Genomic DNA, 23,028 nt, shown 5'->3' on the forward strand with positions numbered 1-23,028 from the left:
TATTTAAATTTATTAATTATAAACTAAACTTAAAATCTATCCACAGTTAATTTAAGATTAGGATGGTAGTGGAAATCGTGATATAAATAAGTGATTGTAATTTAGATGAATAGTTTACATTAGCATCGATCTCGCTTCACCATGCTCCATTCTGAAACGAACACATTAATTATTTCCACTTGATTAATCTTATCCTTCTCAAAGTTGGTAATGTCTCACTTTAGAAAATTGCCTACGATTACTGCACATGTTACTTTAATATATTCATCTGAATCCTTGCTCCAACTTATCGATTTTGTGACATTATATGACATTAGCTGATACCCCGCGACTTAGTAGTAGCAGTATTTCAATTAAATTACTAAAATTAACAATTTTTGTGAATAATTTCGCAGCGCACGCGATGTAAAGATTATATTAGGTAATTTTTTAACACCTTGCCTTATGTATTTTGGACGAAAAGATTTTACGAAGCTTCCAGAACGCTGCCCATCCGAGTTGGATTCGACGAGTGACCCCTTTCCCGAAATTTGACCTGCCCAACTGGATTATTTGTAAAAGGTAGATGTCCAAATACCACAGTGTCTGAAGACGAAGGTTTTTAACCAATGTGTGTTGCCAGTGACATACGGAACACAGACGTGGTCGCTAACTATGGGCCTTATGAGGTGGCTGTTCACTGTTGCTAAGAGGGCAATGGAGAGGGCTATGATCGGATTACCCCTGGAGAATTATCGAATTAGAAATGAGGAGATCCGTAGGAGAACCAAAGTCAGCGATATAGCCCAAATGATAGCGAAACTGAAGTGGCAGTGGGCAGGGCACATAGCTCGGCGGACAGATGGCCATTGGGGCAGTAAGGTCCTCGAATGGCGACCACGTAACGGAAGGCGAAGTGTTGGTAGGCCCCGCACAAGATGGACCGACGATCTGGTCAAGATCGCCGAAGTAGGTTGGATAAGGGCGGCAGCGCAGGACCGATCGTCGTGGAGATCTTTGGGGGAGGCCTTAGTCCAACAGTGGACGTCTTTCGGCTAAAATGATGATGATTAGTTTTTCCCGAGAAAATAGGTATTCACAGATGGTCATTCTGATAACTGAGTGATCATTTTAATTATCATAAGGATATGTATTTTTTATTGTATTTATTGTTTAAAAAACATGCAATAAAAGTTATGTAATTAAATACCCCGAAAACTCGTAGAGGGTTAATCCGTGTAAATTGTCACGCGAGATGTCTACGTTACAATATTTTAGATTACAGGGTTTTTTTTAATATTTTAATTATTGTTGCATAAATATGCTTGCTGTTCTAAATATAAGTAAGTAAGCTTAAATATATTCTGTTTATTTTATATAAATTGTGTAGATTATCTGGAAATTCATTTATTATAATATTAGCTATGTACATAGTTACTTTACATTCTTGTACTATTAGGAGTGTTTGGTTTTTGGAATACAAATCTCCTGGAATTCATTATTTTTCTTAAATTGCAGTGCCTTTGATAACTTCTTTCTAATACAATGAAATAGAAGGTCTCCTTAATAATTTAATATAATATTTTTCTTTACAAACTCATAAACAAGCTAATAGACTGTCCAGTCGTTCTTCAAAATATTGGCATTTGTGTACCGTCATTTAATTGTCGAATAGGTACTTATTCCCCAATATTTATTAAATTTTGTAGAAATAACTACGGATTAAACTCTCCCATTCAACTCATATGTATAAGCTATAATAAAATCATTTAAATTAGATAATAACATCGATGTATATTCAAATATTAACTTTTATAAAAAACAGGTGTCCTTGTCATTAAAAGGCTTAAATATAGATTAGTAACTATGTAGTATTAGTAGTAAATTCATTATTGTTATTTTTCTAATTTGTTTTAAGCATTAGTTTTTTAGTTAAGTAACGATGTGCATACCTTTAATTTAGATATGTAAATAGTAACACTTATTAATGTTTAACTTTTCGTATATGTAAAATTATGTATCTAGTTGGTAAGCCTTAATAAATAAAAAAATAATATAGATAGCATGATAGAGATGAAATAAACAGAATAAAAAGAAAAGTGTAGGATTTTGCGATGGACATAATGAAAACACGATGACTAGCGTTACAGCACTCCTCGTATCTATTCAGCATCATCTCATGAATATTAAAATAGGAGACAGTTATTGGTTGTTCCATTCAGATTCACGATCAAGTTGCGAGCTAGGTCGGCGGCCTAACTTTAGGTCGTTATGAAATTCAAGCGTATTTCTCTGGACTGAGTGTCAGTTTCCAGTAACTGTAACTGACTGTACGCGACGTCAAATTTGATGTGACGTTTAGCGGTGACGTTTTACGTTCTATATATAAGAAAACGGGTGGAAGAAATGCGATATTAATAATAAATCAAATCAATGAAATCAAAATCAGTTTATTCACGTAGGTCACGGAAATAACACTTATGAATATCAAAAAAAACATTTACTTATTGAGTCTACCACTACTTCGTAAACGGTTGAGCTAATGAGAAGAAGAAGCAAGAAACTCATTGCCACTCTTTTATATCAAGATTTACATTTAAGTACAACGATTTACAAATCATTTCAAATTACAATATAATATGTAAAATGATGCAACAGACACACTCAAACGTTAAATAGTCAATGTCTTACACGAGTAAGTCAAAAAAGTAAATGTAAATTAATACAAATGTTATTGAGTACAGTAGCTGCATCATCCACACACCACCACAAATAAATAAAGGTATTCTGTGAGCATTTTATAAGCGATTATAAATAAATAAATGTGTATATATCCATACATATATATACACACAATAACTTTTAAAAATCTGAAACTGAGTCTCCGGCAACAGGATCATCCTGCCACCACAAGCAGCGCCCGTTCACGGGCATGACGCATGAGCCAGCCATCGCCTCCCTCAACCATATTTCAGGGAAGGGGACGACCCGTCCCATGTCGCCGCCACTAATAATAATAATTAAATAGTTTGTTATTTTTAAGGAGATTTCCCTCACTTCTGAGATTAATAAACAAATTAAATTTGTAACCAATATTTATGAACAATGCGATACTCGAACCCGCGACCTCTCGGGTTCCGTTCGAGCGCTCGGAATTGGTTCCCTGAGCAGATAGAACATGCAATCCATGTCTCGATACAAAGTTTATCGATAAATACCATCCACATACCAGTGGAAGGCTCCTTTGCACAGAATGCCGGCTAAATTATGGGTATCATAACGGCGCCTATTTCTGCCGTGAAGCAGTAATGTGTAAGTATTATTGTGTTTCGGGCTGAAGGGCGCCGTAGCAAGTGAAATTACTGGGCGAATGAGACTTAACATCGTCTGTCTCAAGGTGACGAGAGCAATTATTTTGCCGCTCAGAATTTATGGGTCTTACAAGAATCCTGATCGATCAATTACCATCAGGTGAACGTCCTGCTCGTCTCCTCCCATACTGTCATAAAATAACATTATTCATTCAACCTATAAGACTATTTATTATACTCACGTCTCCAACTGTTACAATTTTCGTATTCGAGCTGGCAGTAGCTACTAAATGTTTTATAATACCCGTCATAATGGCGGCCACACACCATACTTCTTCTACAAATTTGTTATTAATTAAGTTACAATCGATATATTATGAAACTTGACAGTTGAGATCAATAAAGCCACAGGTATATTCTGAAGTCACTAGAATTAACCACTCTATTCTTTTTGACCAGTACGTATATTATAGGCTGCAAGATCTAAGTCATCTTTTAAAATACGCGATATAATTCTATCATCATCTCCCGAGATAAAATCTTTTGCTTACGGATGGGAATTCTTTGGAATTTCTTCGAATTCTTTCCCTTACTGCATTGACCACCTTTTTCGAACACTACGTGGACGGCCAGATCTTTTTTCTGTTACAAACAGAGGAGGTCTCATTGTACCTACTAATAGCCCGGTACATAACCATTTTACTAATACCAAGCGTATGGAGAGTTTTAAAAATTGCATTTGGCTCCATACCTACTTTGTGTATTGCAATCACAGCGATTCGGTTTGCTTTATCACCCTACTCCATTTTACTATCGCAAAATATTGTACAAAGTATTGGCGCCAAAATGAGAAAACGCAATGCACAATCATATAAAAATGACACATTGCTAATTCAAATGTAATATTTTGTTTATTTTTAACACTATTTGACGGCTATATGAAGACCCATATAGCCGAATGGTTAGTGACCCTGACTACTAAGTTAGAGGTCCCGGGTTCGAATCCGGGTAGATGCAATCATTTATATGATGAATATGAATGTATGTTTCCGAGTCATGGATGTTTATATGTATTTATGTATGTTTAAGTAAGTATATTGTTTTAAATATATAGTTGTCTTGTACCCATAGTACAGGCTATGCCTAGTTTGGGGCAAGATAATTTATGTAAAAGTGTGTCAATATTATATTATTATATTATATTATTTATGGCCAGACTAAGTATATAATATAGGAATTCTACCTGCGACGTGAACCAGTTAGTTAATGGCGTGAAACCTTGTGGATTTTAATTAATTTTAATTTAATTTTATAGTTGGTAGTCCATCTTATTGGTGGATATCAAGTCACGGGCACACACAATTTTCATCAAAAATAATACTTACTTGTAAATAGCGGGACACAACGCGACAAAAACTGAACAACCTTTATCAATGAGATCGGATTTCCTAAAGAGAGAGTCCTTTGGATAAAATCTAACTCGAGATTGTCTAGTTATAGTTCTGTTCACATAATTTGCATCCAATAGTTCAATAGCTGCAATTTAAAAATAAATGTAAATTCGATAAAATTGCTAAATTTATAGTCAAAGAGTCAAGCTATTTTTTTTTATTTATTTATTTATTTATTTTATGGATGACCAACATAAGTAATAGTAGTTACAGTTTTAATAATTACATTGCATTTACTTATAAAATTTAACTTATCCTACAATTAAAGGTAATCACAGGATGCTTTGTGTTACAAAAATTATTAGTAAGGAGAATTCAAAAAAAAAAATAATTACAATTAGTAAATTACGAGCTATTTCTATTAATTACAAATCTGTGAATGCAATATTCCAACCAATTTATTATATAAGACTACCTAAGTATTACATTCTGAGGCTGTAGATAGGTCACACTTAATAAGCGTTAATTAAAAGTTGTTAACACTATCAAAATTAATGTCGATATTTGGACTTTTCTTTGTATAGTCATTATAATATGAAAATTGTACCTTTATTTGTATCTTACTCTTAAAACTAAAATAAGATATGAAGCACAGAAGTTACAGACACAATATATATTAGTTATTTTTCACAAAGCAAAAGCGAACTCGTCCTTTCAAATAAGTCGTTTAGTTTTAAATTTAATATTATTTGAATATTAATTTAACATTTTCAATCCACTACTGTGAAGATAAGCAAACTACGTGAAACTTTAATTGAACTTTTTTTACACACACACACACACACACACACACACATACATATTTTTATTCAATGTAATTAATTAATCTAATTCTAGTTACGATTGTTGTTATTTTTGAAGTCGGTATCAGCCAAGGTAGGTTTGTAACTATATACATAGTTATAGGTTAGGCTAGGGGTAACCCTAGGGGTTCCATAGTAATATGGATGCGAGTTCTGATGAAAATTTGTTCTGACGAGTACGTCCGAAATCCACGTCAGAACAAAGCGTTACACTGTGCGCGTTTCCTGTTATTCTGATATTCAGTTCGTTTCTGCCATTCAGCGAATTTTGACGAATTTGATGAATTTGATTTTCTTGAAAGTCCATTATTTAAAGTATTATTGTTAAATGGTGGAAAGACAGAGCATGTCAACGAGTTATTTTCTATTAGAGACAACAACGGATAGTTCAAAATGTAGAGTGTTGAGTTCTGTAGCAACTTTCTCCCACTTTTCCCGAGAAATATATCTGTAATGATAATTTTTGTCTCTCATATCCCACAAACACCTGTTCACCTCGTACACAAGACAGATCAATTTATCTTTATCCATGGTGGAAACTACCAAATCACTTGCAATTCGCAGACGCAGGTCGTGCGAAAAAATCAAACTCGTTTGAACGCTCGAGTGGTTCTCACGACGTCGTGCATGTTCTGACGCGTTCGTCGTTGCCAGTGTAAACACTGTCATTGGATGCCAGGCGTTTGTTTCTTCTGACGAATCCGTCAGAACTCGTCAGAACAAATTTTCGTCAGAACTCGCATCCATAGCTAGCCTAAGATGTGCTTGAGTCGTACGCGCGACGTGAGGAGACGAGAGCGGGGCCGCGGCGGGAGGACACCGATTCCAAAAATAACAATAATCGTAACAAGAGCAAGATTAATTAATTAGATTGTATAAAAATACTCAATTATTTTTATAGTTTTTAGTGCATATTATATCTATTGCTTTGAAAGTGTTTTAGAAGTCGGATCATTTAGCTTTATTATTTTTTTTTCAAGTTTTTTGTTTCTATTCTAAAAAAATCAATATGTTCCATCCATGTTCGTATCATTTCCCTGGTCATGTAAGAGAATTTGGACGGCGAGGATATCTTCTGTCCACGTATTACAATAAAATATTCAAGAAAAAAAGAGTATGGCATTATCAAGGCCTTATAATGTATGAAATAGATTATATTTTTTATTAGCAATATATCTATGTAAGAACCCTCACCCATAAAAAGTATAACGATCAACCGTATCATGGTGCTGGTGGAAACGTTCTCCAAATCAATAATCATAAAATATTTCCACGATAAGGCAAAGTAAATTATTTCGAACGGTACTGGCATGATAGCTGTTATTTATGTTGTATTGAAATATAAATAAATGTTTTAAAAAGTTTGTTAAACTTTTAACTCAAAATAAATTGAGTCAAATGGGACCATGTATTGGTATGTTCATAGCCGTTAAAGGTTTTGTAACTAAAATTTAAATTATAATAGTTCTTTATGCAACTCTTAAAACAGGGGTATTAAAATACGAATGTTGGTGATAATAGTATCACATGAGTGTTTTAATACCTAATTATCAACAGTTGCATACAATACTTTATCTACATCCATAATATGAATCCTCTATAAAAGATTGTGAAACAGTTATCTTATTGCTAACATTAAAAATTCAACATTATTTTGACAACAGATGATATAATGTTGTACTGAATTTCATTACAACTCGTTTGTGTGATGCAATGATTATTAGGACATTGGGTGTTTTAATGTGGGCAATAAGCTAACTGTTTCAGAATCCAGTGTGGATAAAATAATATAATAACCAAATTGTGCTTGATCTAATTTCTAGCCGCCCATGTTCACTATCAAAGAAGAATAACGAGAATTATTGAAGTGATAACTTATTATGGAAGAGTAAACCGCTTCGTAACCGGCATCAGGCTGTCAGGCTTCCCTTTTTTTATGGAAAAGGAGGATAAACGAGCGTACGGGTAACCTGGTGTTAAGTGATCACCGACGCCCACATGCTCTTGCAACACCAGAGGTATCACAGGAGCGTTGCCAGCCTTGAAGGAAGGTGTATGAGCTCTTATCTCAGTATTACCAATTATTGTTACTTTTTTAGGATTTTATTTTATTAGGTTCAGAAAAGAGTGAACACTTTTAAAATATACATATAAAATAGACGACATGGCTATCATAGCGCACAAATAATGGAAATGGGATCAATTTGCTTGGATCTACAAGAGCCAAGGTCAATAAAGGTCCTCCTTGTCGTTCAAGTTGAGAGACTGAGGCATTCCCATCCCTTTGGACATTATCATCAGACCTTCCATTACCTTATTATAGCACAACACCAATAAGTAAAACACCAGCATCTATACCCATATATACCTAGAGAGTTGATGGTTTTTACTATGGGGAGAACCAAGGAGGTATTTTTTATGGAAAAGGAGGACAATAGAGCGTACGGGTCACCTGGTGTTAAGTGATCACCGCCGCCCACATTCTCTCGCAACACCAGAGGAATCAAAGGAGAGTTGCTGGCCTTTAAGGAAGGTGTCCGCTCTTTTTTGAAGGTACCCATATCGTATCGTCCCGAAAACACCGCACAAGAAAGCTCATTCCACAGCTTTGTAGTTAAGTGTGATACCAGGATTAGATGGATCATAAAACCATCTTATCATTATGTTTCTCAATCTAAGGAATATGATAAAAATAAATAAGTCCAACCGTAACTTAAAACGGTTTTTTGTATTTTTAAGCGTTTATTTACTTATTTTATCCACAGCCTTGGTCAAAATTTTAGCTGGTACACCTGCACCCTTGACTACAGGATAAGCAACATCTGCGGCATCTTCACCAGCATCGAATAGATGTAACTGTAAAAGAAATTAGAATTCAATTTATCATACATAATGGTCATTATAATAATATTTTGAATTATTTACATTTGTATGCCGAAGAAAAAGAAAGAAAGAAAATAAGGGGCAAGACGAGCATGACGTTCAGCTGATGGTAATTGATTCGCCCTGCCCATTACAATACAGTGCCGCTCAGGACTCTTGAAAATCCAAAAATTCTGAGCGGCACTCCAATTGTGCTCGTCACCTTGAGACATAAGATGTTAAGTCTCATTTGCCCAGTAATTTCACTAGCTACGCCGCCCTTCAGTGCGAAACATAGTAATGTTTACACATTACTGCTTCATGGCAGAAATAGGCGCAGTTGAGGTACCCATAATGTAGCTATCAACCTGTGCTAGGCTCCCAGTGGAGCAACAGGTGTCCCGACAGAATTGGCTTATTTCTCTTTTATTCTGCCGTAATATAGGGCACTGTTAGGGCAACGTTTGTAAGTATGTTGAAAAATGCTCATAAAAGGCCTCCAAATATACTATCAGGATTTGGATATAATTTTAACCTAAAGTTGGACATTTAATATTGGTCCTCATTATATTGGTTAGAAACATAGATTTAAGAGAGAAAACAAAAATAGCTAATGTCACTTATGAAGAAATAAGTAACTAAGAAAACTTAAAGGGCGCTAGACGAGACAAACCCTTCGGGGCATAGACAAATGCCATGATAGCAGATATATCAAAGAATTGTATCCCAGAAACTTAAAAAAGAAACGGGGGGGACAATACAGGAGGTGGTCAGACGAACTAAGGACGATAGCACGCAAGAAATGGTCTAGAATAGCAAAAGATAGAGAAGAGTGGAAGAAGTGATAAATAGTTAGTTACAGAGGGTATGTAACCATATATGTAAATGTATCTATCTAAATAAAGGCTTATATTATTATTGTTGGTTCTCATTACGCAAATCATTACTTTACTCATCAAGATGTAAAAAAACCGCAAGCAAGAATGAAAAAAGTGTAACATTTTGCCAAGGGATTTTTTTACACTTTAAACCTAAAACATGTGGCGGTGAAATTTTTTTGCACTAAAAATCATTCTGGCATTGAAGATACTAATCTTATGACGGTGTCACCACTTTTATATTTGAGGGTGGGTTTTGCAGATGGCCACTGGATCGATACGTGTGTTTCTGCATCAAATTCTGCCGATAGTACAAACTATCACCATAAAAAGGTATGATGTGGGGGCTTTTTTCCGCAATAAATCTCCTTAATTGGGTCCATTTTGCGTGCAGGTTGCTGGGTACTCCAACCAGCACAGTTCGTTCCAGGAGTTCAGAACCTTCCTGGGATGTTCAAGGCAACGGAGCTGTTGGTTAGCCTTTTCTGTATATTCGAGGATTACATAAGTGGCAATTTCATCTTAGACCAAACACCTTTCGTTACGCCGATTGGGAATAGGTCAGTCTGGGCGATAGTGCTGGTAATGTTTTTTTAAACATCATATGATGGTAGAATGACACTTGGATGAAATTGGACAACCCTGTTAACTCTATTCCTCGAAATTCATATAGAAAAATTAATGCGATAACCTATAAAAGTGAAAACAGTGACAGGTAAAACGAGATTCAGAATGTGTATGAACTTTGGAAAAGAAAATTTAACTTACGAAAAATCTTAATGGCGCTAAAAGATCAGGGTACTGATGTTTCGCTGCAGTTGCAGTGCTGACAAACAGAACACCAATGAATAAAAAAATTAAGCCTAGACGGGACATTATGATAAACTGACAATATTTTGTATTCACGCGTATTTATATGACAATTTGTGGTCGTGTTCTATTAAATAGTTTATGCGAAAGTTATTGTATACTTTTATGTACGCATCATGACTAATCTATTTTACAGTTCAAAATGATTCATAGTAAACATAATTAGGCATATGAATAAATGTTACCTATACAGCATATATGCTATGTTTGTAGTTGCCATGAAAGATATGTCTTTTAGGGTTATTATTGTTTCTTTTTAATTTTTTTCTATATCATCTATATACCAGACGAGCAAGTCGTTCAGCTGATAGTAGTTGATACGCCCTGCCTATTAGAATGCAGTGTCGCTCAGGATTATTAAAAAACCCAAAAATTCTGAGTGGCACTACAATTGCGCTAGTCAATTTGGATAGTAGTTTCACTAGCTACCGTTGTTGACCGAAATAGCTGCCAGGGCTTTCCAGTAGCCATATTGATGCGCGAAGATAGTACTTTGTACATTCTCCGCGCCTCTGGACCCCACGGACCAAGTTGAAGTTAAGTTAGGCTGTTGGTATTTGTAGCAACAGTTTCAAAGTACGTCCCGTGGATCCAATTTCTTATGCATAGTAAAACATTTGAGTTGATGTTTATAGGAACTGGGCATTACCTAATGTTTGCAAAAGATACCATGTTAATTATGTAGGGTAGAGGTAAGGAGAATCATCTCTGTATATGAAAATGTGTCCCTCAAGATGTTAAATTAGGGTGGCAGCACAGTAGCATCAGGGTAAATCTTAAAAGAAGCGCCAAATATAAAATAATACTAATCATTCTATTATACTAATAAATTCCATAACTTTATATTTACTACATTATTTTGTACACGGTAAGTTGTTTAAATTTTCACTATTTATCTATTTAACTCGACTATAATATTATTTTTTTTAACTCGTCCTACTTCAATTCGTTTACAATTGTTACATTCACCATACTTCATACCATACCCTGTGCCTACACCAGCGCCACTGTGGAAGCTTTTTGAACTTTATAACAGCTTATGCTGGAAATTTTTCCAATTTTCTCCCTTAAAAGATTATTCTTCTTGTCTTTACCCTCCAAACATGCTAATGATACAACGATGACTGGTCATACGTCACACAAAATGACAACACCATTACTTGCGAGAACTAAAGAAACAGTAGTCGAACTTTTTGAGCGATAGAGAAAACTGTCGATTTGATTTAACGTAATGAGATTTATTTAACGATATTTTCAGTATCCCTTCTTAATATTATAAATATGAATGTAACTTTGTTTGTTACGCTTTCACGCCTATGCCCCTTAAACGATTCTGATGAGTATTTTTAGTACAGAGATAGACAAGAGCTTGGAAATGGACATAGGATCGGATTCGGATCTTTTATCGCGAAAAAAAGGCTTGGCGGGGCTGAAATAGGAGTTGGAAATTTGTATGAAAATTCATCATTATTGAAGATAGCACCATGAAAATATTATGTATTTAGGCGCTTGATAAGAAATAATACAAAAAAATATTTGTACTAGCGTTTTTAAAATTTAGACCTCTGTGGTGATGAAATAGAGGGATGAAACTTTTATAGTTTAAAAATATTTGTTTACCAGTAGATTATGGGTACCACAAGGACGCCTATTTCTGCCGTGAAGCAGTAATGTGTAAGCATTACTGTGTTTCTGTCTGAAGGGCGCCGTAGCTAGTGAAATCACTGGGCAAATGAGAATTAACATCTTATGTTTCAAGGTGACGAGTGCAATTGTATAATACTGAGCGGTGCTTCATTGTAATGGGCAGAGCGTATCAATAACCATTAGTTTAACGCGCTGCTCGTCTCGTCCCGTATTGGCATAAAAAAATGTATTAACCACATCAGTTTGTAGTGAGTATTATTATTTATTTTACTAGTATTTGCAAAGTGAGTGTATAAAAAATAAAAAATGTTGCCCATAGTAACTATCGCATGCGTATAACTATAGCTCTAGTAAGATTTCTCTGTAGTTAGATTTTTGGTAATTTATATAATTTTCATCTGACGATAGATGTAAGACAGGGATTGATGTTAATTTTAATTTTCAACCGATCTTTAACCGATTTATCTAATATTAGGAAACGTTCGAATTCCTAAAAAAGAGGATGGAGGAGGGGTGGATCATGTAATTATAGTTTATGTACGGTTTTTTTATTAGTTCTCATTCAGGTTAATTATATATTGTTATCATTATAGGACCCAAAAAACAAATAATATTAGTAATTTTACCTTTACAATAAGACCACCATTGAGCCCCTACACGACGTAGAACTGAAACCGCCGTTGTTTTGTAAATTAGGGCGAACTTTGTTAAGATAAAAATAAAAGTAGATGTAGACTGGTAGAGTTTTGGAATTTACCCTCTTTATGGGGTATTTTCATCGATAAATAGATTATAGTTACTACTAAAGATTCATTACTACATGCCGATACACAATGTTTAAGATGGGGCAAACGGGCAAGAGGCTTAGGGGATGGGAGAGGTGAGGCAACCGCCCATGGACATCCGCAACAACAGGTGTTAAGAGATGAGTTGCTGGCCTTTAAGGGTAGAGTATGGCCTTTGTAAGACTCCTTGTAAAAATGAAATTATTTGTAAATTGTTAATTACTTGCCACTTTTTCTAAATAAAGCTCAACCGACTGAAGTGGCGGTAAATATAAAAAAAAAACTTTTAACATTCATAACTATCATTTATTTGACCTACATGAATAAAGTGACCCACTTGGGTTCGAGTCCCGCAGCGTTTATAAAATTTTGTTTTCAAATTTTATATGTGTATTAATTCCTAGAAGTGAGAGTTATCACTTTAAAAGCAAGACATCTCAAGTCAATTTCCTAATATGCAAATATTGGGGTTGAGCAGGTTATCAACTGTAAAGTAGATCCTGTAGATGAAAACACAACCTGAGAGTTGAACAAAGCAAACAAGAATTTGTAACGATACGCTACTCGAACGGTTGGCTCAGTTGGTTAGAGTCCTGCATCGTTCATAAAATTTTGTCTTTCAAATTTTATTTATAATAATGAAAATCACTATTAAGAGCAAAAAGGTGACGATTTTTGTGAACGTATATTAATAAATGTATACGTAAACGTATATTAATTATTATGCATATAATCAAATCTTATTCATAAGTCTTAGTCATACTTTTTATTTTTACTCACTTATTTATTTACACAATTTTTTGTGGAATTATGAGTTTATACATCTTGCTCACTTGCTAACACCTCGACGGGTATTGACGTGAACATATCGTCGAAGAAATATTGATGATGATGAACAATCACTTAAGTATCCTAAATATCAACATACGGCCGTATTCAAAAACCCATCTATCCTTAGTTTATCTTACTAGAGGTAGACAAATCTATCCATTTACGTTTTTTTTATGGAATAGGAGGACAAACGAGCGTACGGGTCATCTGGTGTTAAGTGATCACCGCCGCCCACAATCTCTTGCAACACCAGAGGAATCACAGGAGCGTTGCCGGCCTTTAAGGAAGGTGTACGTGCTTTTTTTGAAGGTACCCATGTTGTATCGTCCTGGAAACACCGCACAAGGAAGTTCATTCCACAGCTTTGTAGTACGTGGAAGAAAGCTCCTTGAAAACCGCACTGTGGAGGACCGCCACACATCCAGATGGTGGCTTACTAACATTTTAATAACCTTTCGACATACAGCATTGGACTATAACTATATTGGACATAACGATGGATCGATAAGATCTTGTCATTAAACAGTGACAGCAATGTATCCGTAACTAGAGATATGTTATTGAAAACGGCCGGTACTAAGTTTACCTTGTAAATATCGGTTAAGTGGCCACACCAACACACAACCCACATTTTCTTGCAACATCAGAGGAATCACAGGAGCATTGCCGGTCCTTAAGAAAGGTGTACGCGCTTTTTTTGATGGGATGCCATATGCCATGTCGTATCGCCCTCGAAACATAACACAAGGAAGCTCATTCCACAGCTCTGTACTTGGAAGAAAGCTCCTTGAAAACCGCAATGTGGAGGTGATATCCTAATTTGTGGCGTGTCGTGCGAATGTGGTATTCGGCGGCAAGAACCAGGTGAAACAGCTCTTCGGAATACTCCAAGTGATAAATTCGATAGAAGACAAACAATAAAGCGACGTCTCTACGCAACGCCAAGTGATCCATCCGTTCACAGAGCACTGGGTCCGCGACAATTCGAGCTGCTCTGCGTTGCACACGGTCAAATGGATCGAGCTGATACCGGGGTGAGCCAGACCAGATATGGCAGCAATACTCCATAATTATTATATGGCCGGACCTGCGCTTTGTAGAGCGCTAGAATGTAGGCTAAATAGTACTTTTGCAAGTACGTTTGAAAAAAGGATTCGGCTGCTTGCTGTGAATAGCATTGATATTCAGAATACAAATGCAAATACTCCTAGATTGAATGAAAACGACTTAAAATAAACCGGTTCATCAGATCCAATGATGCTGTTTACCGTATCTCTAGTTTTAAAAAGAATTGGAAAAAATATAAAATATATTAAGCCACAACCCGAGAGTTGAACAAAGCAAACATAATTTTATAACGAGGCGGTACTCGAACGGTTAGCTCAGTTGGTTAGAGCACCGGCACGGAACGCCGGAGGTCGTGGGATTGAATCCCGCATCGTTCATGAAATTTTGTTTTTCTAATTTTATTTGTGTATTAATCCTAGAAGTGAGGGTTATCACTTTAAAAAACATAACATATTGTTTAGAATTAGAAATTAAAAAACATTCGTAAAATAATTGATTATCATACGTTTTTTTGGGAATGTTTCGTTGATAAATGTAATAATAATGGCGGCATATTCAAATTCAAATATTTTTATTCAAAATAGGATGTGAAATCACTTATTGAAAGTCTAAAACTACCACCTAAAGAGAATGCCTCAGACCTGAGAAGAATGGGCGCAATCAACTCAGCGGGTTTTTTTTATCAAAAAAATATGTTCACAAAGTGAAATGGTACATTTAAAACTTATTATTTAAATTCCATTCCCAATCTGTGGTATCATTAAGAAAGTGATATATGCTATAGTAACCTTTACCACACAAACGTTTTTTAAGAATTCTTTTGAATAACGTAATACTAGTAACTTGTTTTGAACATTTCTGGGATCTTTGTAAAAGGATATACATTGCCCCACAAAAGACTTAAAACTTCGACTTAGCCGAGTAGTAGGCATTATAAATGTAGTAGATATTACCCCAGGAGGGTACCGGCTCTACCAGAGCCGGAGAATCCCTCCCCGAGCACTCTCGCTTCGGGCTGCCCTTCGTATTCTGGGGTGGGCACAGAACCGCGCATGACCGAGGACAAACGAGGCAGAAACACCACGGCACCCCGCTCCACACTCAACGTGGACTTTTGCAATATCAGGGGAATTCACTCTAATTTAAACGCCGTCCACCACCACCTTGAGACGGCGCAGCCGGCCTTGTGTTTCCTTACGGAGACGCAGATATCTCGACCTAGTGATACGTCATATTTAACGTACCCCGGGTACAAAATTGAGCACAATTTTTTGCCTCATGCCGGGGTATGTGTGTACGTAAGGGAGGATATCTGCTGTCGCCGTCTCGGCAATTTTGAGGGTAGGGACCTGTCTACTCTCTGGCTCCGCGTAGATTTAGAGGACCGCGTCCGTATCTATGCGTGTGTCTACAGGTCCCATAGTGGTAACGCAGAAACCGATCATCTCATGGGCTGCGTTCAAGCGGCAATTGACGACGTGCTTGCACAGATCCGCTGAAATCGTAGTCTTGGGTGATTTCAACGGGCACAATGCCGAATGGCTTGGATCACGTACCACAGACTACGCAGGGCGATCTGTTCATAATTTTGCATTGGCGTATGGTCTGTCCCAATTGGTTGAGTCGCCAACGCGGCTCCCGAATGTGGATAGCCACATGCCGTCCTTATTAGATCTTCTGCTGACTACACATCCCGATGGTTACCAGGTCTTTGTCGACGCCCCTCTCGGAACGTCCGACCATTGCCTGCTCAGGAGTGTAGTGCCTATCCGACGCCAACGTCGCAGACCACCAGCGACCCGCCGCGTTTGGCACTACAAGTCAGCAGATTGGGATAGGATGCGTTCCTTTTTTGCATCCTACTCTTGGGGCAGGGTTTGTTTCCCTTCGGATGATCCTAGTGCCTGCGCCGTTGCAGTAGCCGATACTGCAGGGCATGGATATTTTTATACCAAGCTCTGTAGTACCGATCGGTGGCAGATCACAGCCCTGGTTCGATGCGTCAGTTAAAGCAGCATCTGACTGCAAAAAACAGGCGTATCGAACTTGGGTTGCGGCGCTGGGCTCAAAGGATCCGAACTGCAAAGTTCTGAAGAGGAAATATAACCGTGCCTCCAGATTTTTTAAGCAGCAAATCGCCCGTGCGAAATCGAAGCACGTCGTCAAAATTGGCGAGCAGCTTTCCAGTTACCCGACCGGAACACGCAAGTTCTGGTCTTTGTCGAAAGCTGCTCTTGGTAACTTCAACCAGCCGTCCATGCCACCGTTGCACATGAGGAATGACTCCCTGGCCCATACGGCAAAAGAGAAAGCCGAGCTCCTGTGCGCTCTTTTCGCCTCCAACTCAAGTCTTGACGACAACGGAAAAACACCGCCGACCATCCCGCGGTGTCAGAGCTCTATGCCTGAAGTACAGTTCAGTCAGAAAACTGTTAGGCGAGCTCTGTTTTCGTTGGTTGTCAGGAAGTCGAGCGGGCCGGATGGCATTTCTCCAATCGTGCTTAGAACGTGTGCCCCTGAGTTGACGCCGGTGCTAACGCGTTTATTCCGGCACTCTTATTTCAAAGGCGTAGTCCCTGACTCATGGAAGTCAGCCCTTGTCCATCCGATCCAAAAAAAAGGAGACAGTTCGGATCCGGTGAACTACAGGTCTATTGCTATGAAAGCAAGGGGGAAGGCCTGGCAGTTAGCCTGGATATAGCGAAGGCCTTTGATCGTGTATGGCACAAGGCGCTCCTCTCAAAACTTCCATCATTTGGGCTTCCCGAGAGCTTGTGCAAGTGGACCTCCAGCTTCCTCACTGGGCGTAGCATACAGGTCGTTGTCGACGGATATTGCTCGATCCCGAAGCCCGTGAATGCTGGAGTGCCCCAAGGCTGTGTGCTATCTCCTACGCTTTTTCTTCTGCATATCAATGATAAGTTGGACACCTCGAACATACATTGCTATGCGGATGACAGCACTGGTGATGCCGTATACACCGGCCATGCAGGTCTCTCTCGGGAAATCGTCGACCAGTGCCGGGAGAAACTTGTGTCTTCTATCGAGTCCTCTCTCGAGAAGGTCGCGGAATGGGGTAAATTGAACCTTGTCTAATTTACCCCCAGAAGACTCAAGTTTGCGCGTTTAGCACTAAAAATCCCCATTTGTCGTTTCATCGCTCTTCGAGAACACTTCTCTTAAAGCCGCGCCTAGTATCGGAATACTGGTTCTCGAAATCTCTAGCGATTGCCAATTCCGTGGCCATCTGGAGGGCAAAGCCAAATTGGCTTCGAAGAAGCTGGGCGTCATCAATAGAGCACGGCAATACTTCAAGCCGGCCCACATTCTAGCGCTCTACAAAGCGCAGGTTCGGCCACACATGGAGTATTGCTGCCATCTCTGGTCTGGCGTACCCCAGTATCTGCTCGATCCATTTGACCGCGTGCAACGTAGAGCAGCTCGAATTGTCGGGGACTCAGTGCTCTGTGAACGGCTGGGTCTCTTGGCGTTGCGTAGAGACGTCGCTTCATTGTGTATCTTCTACCGCATTTATCACGGGGAGTGTTCCGAAGAGCTGTTTAACCTGATTCCTGCCGCCGAATTCCACCTTCGCACGACACGCCACAAGTTAGGATTTCATCGCCACCATCTGGATGTGTGGCGGTCCTCCACAGTGCGGTTTTCAAGGAGCTTTCTCCCTCGTACTACAAAGCTATGGAATGAGCTTCCTTGTGCGGTGTTTCCGGGACAATACGACATGAATACCTTCAAAAAAAGCGCGTACACCTTCCTTAAAGGCCGGCAACGCTCTTGTGATTCCTCTGGTGTTGCAAGAGAATGTGGGCGGCGGTGATCACTTAACACCAGGTGACCTACGTACGCTCGTTTGTCCTCCTATTCCATAAAAAAATAAAATAGTCTGTTCCTGGTGTTAACATTATGGTTATGACAGTTTCTAGCAAATTCACTTATGTGTTAAAGTTGGACATCGATTTCTGCACAATCGGAATACGGCAGACATATATAATACATAAATTATGCGTGGCTGGCAGAAAAAGTCATTTAGGCAGCAAAAAATACGGACGTCGACTGAATATGAAATTCCAACGCGGAAATGTTTTGCTGCCACGCATTACAATCATTTTCACTGACTTACCAACTGAATTCAAACGCGTTCAATTTTCTATTGATATTCGCAATTACTAAAGCCAAACTACCACACCCATTAGCCCAGATTTATGGCTAAAGAAATTTATTCTCATTAAAAGTATCCCAAAAAAATCACCAAAATAGCGGCATAATTGAAACCATTTCTTAATGGTTTATAGTTTTTATTTTTGCAAAAAATAATTATGTCTACAGAATACTTATAATAAAATATAATTAATGTCGAATGTTACTGAATTTAAGAACCTCGGAATTTGTTTTGATAAAGCATTAAAATTCTGAAACATATAGACAACATAGCCAATAAAGCATTCAGAATACTCGGTTTTATAATTAGGAATACCAAAGAATTTAAATCTCATTCAACCAAAATAAGTTAAGTTAACATTAAGTCTTTTGTACGGTCCATCTTAAAATACTGCAGCGTAGTTTGGAGTCCACACTATGATATATTTATCAAGCGTATTGAGAGTGTGCAAAGACGCTTTATGTATCATATATCTTATAATCTTTTTAGCGAAAAAGCACTCAAGCTACCAAAAAAGGCTAAAACATTACGGTGTGATCCCACTGGCGATAGAAGGATAGTGTTAGATCTTTTGTTTTTACACAATATTTTTAGCGGGAAAATAGATTCTTCATACTTGCTATCTAAATTCAAAATAAACGTTCCTCCAAAATTAATTAGAAAAAATGCCTATTCGTTATTTGTAGTACCACAATCTAGGACTAATCTGGGTCAAAACGCAACTATTTCTAGGCTCTGTAGGTCATATAACTCACTGGCCAAATCGCAGAACATTGATTTATTCATTCCGCTTGCTCAATATAAAAAGATAATACTTAATTTACACACGTGACTTAGAAACCTTGTTTTCATATTTTCATTATTATTTTAAATTATATTTTACAATATTTTTAGATTTTATTATATAAATTGTTAAAACTACTGTCCTATAAGCGTAGTAAAAATTATGAATGCTGTGGTAGCTTATAAGGGAATTAACTCTTATCCATTTTATTATTATATTTTAAGTTTAAGCATATAAAGAGTGTAATTTGTAAGTTGCCCAAATATATAATAATTAAATAAATAAATATATTTCGAACATATTATTTTTTTCAATACATTTCTATATTTTATAGACTGAAAAAAAACCCTCCAATGTAGCTTTTACAGTTGGAACCATTCTAATCATTCAATTTAGATAAAAATTGTATGAAAAATTATTTACTGTTTAACATGCTTTTTTATTTTTGTAAAGAAAATTTTAACATGTTTGTAATAAATTCAAAATGCTTCTAAGTCTGAATTCAAACTATTGCGATCTTGTAGGGGAGACGTTACCTTACTCCGCTCGAATCCTCAAGGCCCTTGGCTCGTTCCCCAGCCTTAAGAATACAGAATTCACTTATATAAGTATATATTTTATAGTACTGCGAGTGTGCGATGTAGAGATGAAAATATATCTGCGTAAACATTAATATGATCAAGTGTACGGGCCACGTGTACAAAACATGCATTAAGAGCTACTAGATACGGCATGCCACGTCAGGTTAAGTATAATATGATATATTTTATTTTATATTTTTAGTTTTCTATCTTATGAAACTAAATACGAGTATGTATTTTATGTCATGTTTTTTTATGAAAATAAGGGACGAGACTTTTCACTTTCCATCAAACTTGATCAAACAATGTTTACTGTCAATCACGTTAATGATAAAATTAATGGTTCGTATTTTGATGAAGTCAGTCCGTACCATCTCAAAGGGGTAAGTAACAGAATTTATATCTAATTGGGATAGAAGTTAGGCATTTGCATTTGTATGTGAAAATAATATTACTACTATTGTCCTAGCCTATGGAAATGCCCTTTTAATCAATACATAAGTTCCCTGAGAGGTTGAGCAGCCGAGAGCTTGGGTTTTGGTAGAATTCCCTCCAACGTGGGTAATATTCTCCTGGCGTCTAAAGTAGTCTTAGTACTTAGCTTTAGTTTAGTTTAGATATAATTAGGTGTAATTAAGCTACAGTTTGCTTAGTTCAAGAAATATAAGTTCTCATTTACCAAAGGAGTGTCATTTACATAACAAAACCCGTAACAATCATATTCGGACTCGAGAAGACCGATTTCTCACAGTACAAAGCCACACACAGTCAAACGTCAAAATCGGCGAGCAGCTTTCCAGTTACCCGACCGGAACACGCAAGTTCTGGTCGGTGTCGAAAGCTGCTCTTGGTTGCGCATGAGGAATGACACCCTGGCCCATACCTGGTCAGGCTAACCTGACAAACAGACAATAAGCTCTGAACTAATTATTTGACTTATTTTAAATGAATTGACAAGAGGTCGGTATAACATTTAGGCTTCACGGTCACCACCAGCATGTAAAATTGAATCTTATTATAATGGCATAAAATCTACAATTATTAGTAAATATTAAACGACAGCAAAATATAATTTTATGTTAGCATTTGCACAATATATACTCGAGTGTACCTTAGATTCTTCACAACATTCAAATCTCCACGCCAATTAGGCAAGTTGAAAAGAAATATATGACAATGAATCTCTTAAAGACATATTTTTCTTTTCTGCTTTTAGTATTTTTCCTCTGCAACACCTAAACGGCTTAAATCTTCAATAAAATATTGAAATTTTTTCATTATTATAAATTCATAATGGTCTTTCTGAAACTTAATAAATGTTATGAAAGTATTTTTATGTTACGGTCTCGTCAAAGGAGACATTTTTTTTGGGTTACTGGATATGATAATGTTTATTAATCGTATTATGCTAGTAAAATTGTAATTAATTTATAATTGTCAAGAGGCCATATTTTGTTGTAAAATCTAACCGGGTTCATGAAATTATAATAAAAAGGCAAACGCTTGATGCATTTCCTGTACACAATTATGGTGACCTTGGCAATAAAATGCGTACAATGAAACATTGAGAAAATAAAAATATTACTGCAAAATGTGGTGGTAACAGTGATTATCGGCTTTTGAAAAGTAACAAATATGTACTGGATCCATGAACCTCATTTCAATTATTATTTTAGAGATTATACTAATTTAGCATTAAGTACATAGTTTAATATTACCGTGCAATGGAATAAAGTAACATAGACAAAGTCTATATCTGTGAACTGTGCATCTGTCATTTTGATTTTTATGTTGTCAAAACAGATTTCCGTATTTATCGTTTCTTTCGAGTTGCGTGAAAGTTTTCTTTGCATTATTATAATTGTTTCAATTATTTCATAGATTTTAATATCGCATTTACAGCATATTATACTCCAGAGAGTCGTTGTGTAAATTGTGCAGTATGTTCATCGTAATGTGCGAAAACATTAATTAGTGTCTGAGATACCTGGAGACTTGAACTGGGCCTCTGAAGAAAACAAAATTTTGTTCAAAATAAGTACGTTCTTCACAATAACTTACATAACAACACAATACAAACACTTATCTGGTTGACCCATCGATTTCTAATACTCGAGCTGATCTTGCCGGTTACTGTTGCAATGGTTTGGTGGGTAGACATTCTGTTGGTTGCTGTGAACTGAGCCACCTGCATCGTTTCTCGATGAGATTCTAATTATAAAAGATGATTTTAAAAATGATGATGACTAATATATATTTATACTATATAAACAATGTGTTATTTCTTCCTATGATAAACAGTGTACAAAACCTTACCTCAATAGTATTTACTTATTTTATTAAGACACGACTTTGAAGTTACAATGATGGTTGTTAAGTATTTTTGGCAAGGTTTCTGGTATAGTGGTTATGGTGATTGCCCTGACTGCTAAACTGAAGTATTAGGGTGTCGGTGTACACACGCCTGGGACTATTAATATACTAGTGTGATGAATATTTTTGTTCTGTGCATCATTGTAAACCATCTTTTATCAGCTGTATCCTTACTCTCGTACAGGCTCTGTTAATTTTGATATCAGATAGTACTACTTACACTCCTACTTAATTTTGGCCGTTTCTGTTTTATGTCAAGATATTACGTAATAGCTTATTACTAACATTTATATATGATTTTTAGGTTATATTGACGTTCACATTTTGTCGTATTTCTCAGTATCCCGGTTAGACCATTTCTAGCTAAATATACTGTTGTAATCTAGAGATTATAAAGAATAAATCAATATATGTTTCATTACTATACATCACATTTCAAGGTGGGCCTATTCCTCGAACAAAAAGAAATGTCTCCTTTGCGATTTCATCTCGGGAAAATGTGGAAACACGTTATTACCTTCATTTTAGCCTGAAATTTTTGAAGTGAATACTTCTTTAGCGGCGTTGAGTACTTTTCTTGGGATGGGTATAAAATGATAAACTCAAGTCAGGACACGTGACCTGATCG

At 36.8% G+C, this 23,028-nt stretch overlaps 1 long non-coding RNA gene across 1 annotated transcript; it reads right to left on the reverse strand.

The window, feature by feature from the left end:
• Nucleotides 1-6,879, reverse strand: LOC126979858 (uncharacterized). Its single transcript, XR_007732895.1, has 4 exons — nucleotides 6,739-6,879; nucleotides 4,676-4,826; nucleotides 3,533-3,627; nucleotides 1-151 (listed from the first exon to the last, which is right to left on the reverse strand). It is a non-coding gene; the product is annotated as an uncharacterized LOC126979858 (long non-coding RNA).
• Between the last annotated feature and the right edge of the window lie 16,149 nt (nucleotides 6,880-23,028).

The sequence above is a fragment of the Leptidea sinapis genome, chromosome 4, assembly GCF_905404315.1.
Source record: "Leptidea sinapis chromosome 4, ilLepSina1.1, whole genome shotgun sequence".
Lineage (NCBI taxonomy): Eukaryota > Metazoa > Arthropoda > Insecta > Lepidoptera > Pieridae > Leptidea > Leptidea sinapis.